This window comes from Melospiza melodia, chromosome 24 (assembly GCF_035770615.1).
Source record: "Melospiza melodia melodia isolate bMelMel2 chromosome 24, bMelMel2.pri, whole genome shotgun sequence".
NCBI lineage: Eukaryota > Metazoa > Chordata > Aves > Passeriformes > Passerellidae > Melospiza > Melospiza melodia.
Window position 1 is genome coordinate 5,725,003 of NC_086217.1, and position 5,380 is coordinate 5,730,382.

Consider the following 5,380-nt stretch of genomic DNA (forward strand, 5'->3'; position numbering starts at 1 on the left):
CGGGGCAGGGCAGCACACCTGATCTCCCTGCTCAAAGGTTGGTGTTAGTCCTGTGTCCTACCCTGCTTCATACCTGGGAGATCAAAATAAAGGCCTTGAAGAGAAAGGGAAATGTAAATGTATTATTTTATTAAAAAATAGAAGTTACAATTGGCCACACCGCTGATTTGCCTCAAATGTTGAATTATTCTTGGGAAGTGAACCTCCCTGGCTGCAGCGTTCGTCCCTGTTTGCACAGTGCTGTGCAGAGAGTGTTACCCATAGGTGTAACTCTAGGTACACCTACTGGTTTGGCCACATCACAAGTCTGAGCATCTCTTTTTCTGGGCCTTTTTTTTTTTTTTTAATTTATTTTGCTGTTGCATTGTATAATGCTTTTTTTATTCCCAAAGTTGTTTTTTTTTTGTTTGTTTGTTTATCTGACAATTAAGTACCTGACAATAACTAACTAGGTATCTGATAATAAAATATCTCTCTTTCATGCCTGCAGCAAAATCCATTGGTTTGGGTGGGAGCTGGTTGGGATCCCAATGCAAACAGCCAGAGGAGGAAGCTGGGTGTGAGTGCAGCAGGAGCTGCCAGTTCAGGGGGAGCTGTTTGTGTCAGAGCTGCCTGTGTGTGTCCAAGGCAGAGGGGCAGCCCTGCTCCCCACCCCCTCTCCCAACTCTTCTTTAATGCTGCCTCACTCTTTAAAATGCAATCTTTAAATTAACATTATTTAATCAGAAATGCTGCTGTCCTGCAGCTGGATTTCAGGCATGCCCTAACAGCAGCTTCTTTTGAGAAAGATTTACTTATTTTTCTTTAAATGTCTGTTGTTTTGAGTTGCATTCCAGAGGCCAAAACTTTTCCCTTCGAAACAAAACAAGAAAAGCAAGATGTGATGTAGTGGTTTAGGCTTAGTGGGAATTGTGCTCGGATATTAAGGCTACAGAAGCAGGCAGGAGTGAGCAGGAGGGTGCAATTATGGATGAGTGTATTTTCTTCACTGATTTTAATTTCATGAGAGCAAGTAACACGGTCCCCCCTCACCACACACAAAGGTTTCCCACTGTCCATTCAGCTGCTGAACCTCTCCCTGTTTTGTTACTCTGCTCACTCCTGTCTGTCCACTGGATTTACCTTACAAATTCTATTTATTTCCTATTGCTCCTGTATTCATTGTCTATTGTCCTCTCTGTGGCTTGTTTGAATTCTTAGACCACTCTCTTTCCCTCCTGCTTTGCCATGCATGCTATTTAGCTATGGCTTTGCCTTTCCAGAAAATACCCTGCTTCTCCTCCTTCCCCCTCCTCCTTCAAAGTTTCAGATTTCCCTTGCTGGCAGGCAACGAGGGGCTGCACACCAGGCACCAGCCCTTGGGTCTGCTCTGTGAGCACAGGACCTGATTCCCCTCCTGCAAACTGAGTAGCGTGACAATAAATCAGCTGAGAGGGGGCTGCCTGGAAATTGCAAAACAGGGACACATAGTGAAACCAGCACAAGGCTGGGCAGCGACCAGCACACAGCTCACAGGAGCTCACAGTTCTCCCAAATGTATTCCCATGGGGACAGCAAGGCAGAGTGAGACCTTTCAACAGATTAGCTCTGCCGCAGTGTTTAAAGCAGCTTTGAATGTTCAGCTGAGATGTGCTTAACCCCAAATGCAGCATCTGAAGGTGCCCTTCCTGTGCCTTCCAGCAGGGTCCCAACTTGGCAGGGGGGTTTGTCCCCAATAATGTAAACACAGCCATGCTTTGAAGAAAATTTAAATCCAGACCTGAGCTTGAGCCCATCTGTAATCACTACTTGATTTTGCTTTCCTCAAATCTGTGCTTTTGAGTACTGAGGAAAATGAGTCATCTCTCCTTTAATAGGTTCTCCTCCTGCTCTTTAAAATCCTTAAAAGTCCTTTAAAATCGCTGCTGTTTGTGCCTGGGTCGGTAGCCGCGACAAGCAAATATTTAAAGTGAATTTAGAAGGAAGTGTCTGAAGTGACCGTGTAGAGTCTCATCTTTGAGTTGCTCCTTGAGGAGAGCAGTGGAGCTTTATTGGGGTTCAAGTGTTTGAGTGTAGGGAGCTGCTTCCAGAACCTGTATCTCCAGTCCTGCCACATTAGGTCAGAGTAGTTACTCAGTGACTTCTGTTTTCAGAGGAGTTTAAGTGAAGCCTTTGCTGCAGAAGATTTATATTTCCATTCGACATTATACAATATTTTCCTCCCAAGATTTCAGTGAAGTTCTGCTCTTTCTGAATCGTAAATGAAAAAGAAAAAAAAAATTACTGTTCAGAATGTTCTCTCTTGAAAAGATGTTTGCTTTTCACAGCTCAAACAGAAAACAGCTCAGTGCATCCAAAAGCTGCCTCACCCTTTGAGCGTGTTCCCAGATCTCAGCCAAGAGCACTACTATGGAATAGCTGTGAGTAGCCGGAAGAGCATTGTAGGGATTGAGATGCAAATGAGCAGAGCAAGCAGCCCCCTTCGCTGCAGAGGTTCCCTATCTCCTGCTGCCCCTCACTTTTGAACTGGGGGAGGCTCAACCTGGGCCTTGCTCCCCAGCCACGATCCCTGGCTCTGCACCCACAGCCCTTGGCTCTGCAGCCACCAGCCCGGGCTTTGCTCGCTTGTAAGGCTCGGGGGATGAAAACTGTGTCAGCATCAGGAAGGCGTGGAGGACAGGAGGGGCTTTCAAAGTCCCCGTGTTGCTTTTCTGGGTCCCGAGGACTAAATGCCACCGCTTTCTCTGAGTTAAAAGGAGGGGGGAATAAAAGGCAGAGGTAGTAGCCACTGCAAAATAGCACACTCTGTTCCCTATCTTAAAAAGTTCACAGTTTTCAGGCAGTTTCAAAAGTTCCAGGGAGTAATGTGAGCTGCCTGGGCACTTGTTTGTTTTATCAAATGCAGGGAGTTCGAATATTGCAAAGGAAATCAGATACAGTAGGTTGGGGGGCGTGCAGGGGGTTGCACATATAAACACTCTGAGGAATAAAGCAATACGGTGTTTTCTCTGTATGCTTTTCTTTCCAGTGTGAGGGAAGGAAGCAAAACATTCTAACAAAACCTCCTTCTAAAGAAATAATCAACGCACTGAGCTCTAAAGCCTGCATCCCTGCACATGACTGGGCGAAAAAGGCGTTTTGCATTATTGCATGTTGTCATCACTTTGCTCAGTGTTGTCCCTCCGTGCTAATTACATGTTTACATGCATTGCATCATTGGGCGGAATTACTGTAATTATGTTAATACTTCATAATCAACAGAACACAGTACCTGTAATTTACCAAACAAAAAGGACATGAAAAGCTAAACCCGCAAATGGAAAGGGATACATTGCAAAGGATTTAATCCCCGGTGCAGCAGCAGGCAGGAAGCTTTCAGAGCTGGAATATCCTGCTTCAGCCACTGGATGCTCTCAGAGGCACCAGGGCACTTTGCAAGGTGTTTTAACAGGTACTAAGGAGGCTAACAGACCAAACTATGAACAGGGTGTAAATGTTTAATGCTCATTCATGAACTCTCACCTAGCAAAATCAGTGCCCTTCATAAAGCTGCATGGCAGACTCATGAAATAGCAACAGGAGACCAAGAAACTCACTGATCTGGAAATATTTTAACCCCTCTCCCTATCTGTGGATGTACAATAACAATCTCAACCCTCTTGTTTCTTCTTTCAAAGAAACTATGTGGCACCTGGCATGTCAGAGCAGAGTGTGTGTGCAGCTGGATCATTTCCTCCTACCCCCATCCGTGGTTTTTTCCCCCATTTATCTTGGCCCGGGTAGTTTGGGCTTTAGGCTGATTCACCCCCTGCACTTCCCTCACGTCCTGGAAGGCTTCTAAGGGTCTCTGTCACTGAGGGTTAAGTATCTGAAGTCAACAGCGGAATAACCCGGGACATTAAACAACACAGGGAGTTATCCCGAGTGGTCATTAAGTGGTGAAGAGTAATACAAATAATATCGAGTCCCAAGTGCTTCCTGGTAAGTGGAGACATAAGAAAGTTGCAGCAAAATCGTCAGCCTTCATCTACCAGGAGCCGCGCCTTGCTGGAGATCCTACTGCACGCTGAGTCACCTGCTGCAGCGAGTGCAGGGCGAGTGCAGGGCGGGCACTGGGGCTGCAGCCCGGGGACAGACTGCGGGCACCCCTGGGGACAGACTGTGGGTCACTGCGGGCACCCCCGGGGACAGACTGCGGGCACCCCTGGGGACAGACTGCGGGTCACTGCGGGCACCCCTGGGGACAGACTGCGGGCACCCCTGGGGACAGACTGCAGGGTACTGCGGGCACCCCTGGGGACAGACTGCGGGCACCCCTGGGGACAGGCTGCGAGTCACTGCGGGCAGCCCCGGGGACAGACTGCGGGCACCCCTGGGGACAGGCTGCGAGTCACTGCGGACACCCCTGGGGACAGACTGCAGGGCACTGCGGGCACCCCTGGGGACAGACTGCGGGCACCCCTGGGGACAGACTGCAGGGCACTGCGGACACCCCTGGGGACAGACTGCAGGGCACTGCGGACACCCCCGGGGACAGACTGCGGGCACCCCTGGGGACAGGCTGAGGGCACTGCGGACACCCCTGGGGACAGACTGCAGGGCACTGCGGACACCCCCGGGGACAGACTGCGGGCACCCCTGGGGACAGGCAGCGAGTCACTGCGGGCAGCCCCGGGGACAGACTGCGGGCACCCCTGGGGACAGGCTGCGAGTCACTGCGGACACCCCTGGGGACAGGCTGTGGGTCACTGCGGGCACCCCTGGGGACAGGCTGCGGGTCACTGCAGGCACCCGAGGATGCACTCCCAAGGACAGGGTGCGGGTCACTGCTAGCACTCAGAGCTGCACCCCCAGGGTATGGCTGCAGATGACTGTGGACACCCCTGGAGACAGGCTGCGGGTCACTGCGGGCATCCCAGGGACAGAGTGCGGGTCACTGCGGGCACCCCCGGGACAGAGTGCGGGTCACTGGGGGCCGTCCCAGCGCAGAGAGCGCATCTCAGTAACTTTCCTTTTGGTCGTGCCCGTCATCACCCCTTCCTACACAGGGCAGCTCGGGGGAGCCCAAGCCGGGCGGGGCAGGAGCGGAGCTCTCACCCCGGCCCGGGATCTCTGCCAGGGGGGCTCGGGGCAGCCCGGGAGCGGCCGTAGCCGCGGGCGGCCGCTGTTCCCGATCCGGCGCCGCGTTTTGCCGGCGCAGCAAGCGCCGGCCTTGCCGGAGGAGGAGCGGCGGGAGGGGGAAGGGGGAGGAGGAGCCGGCGCTCGGCCGAGCCGCTCCCGCCCCTCAGCTGGGAGCCCGCAGCCCGCGGGTGCGAGCGGCAGAGCCGAGCGGCGCCGCGCCGAGCCGGGATGCGGGAGCCGGGCGTGGGGTAGCCGCGCCGCCCTGCCAAGCTCCCCCCAC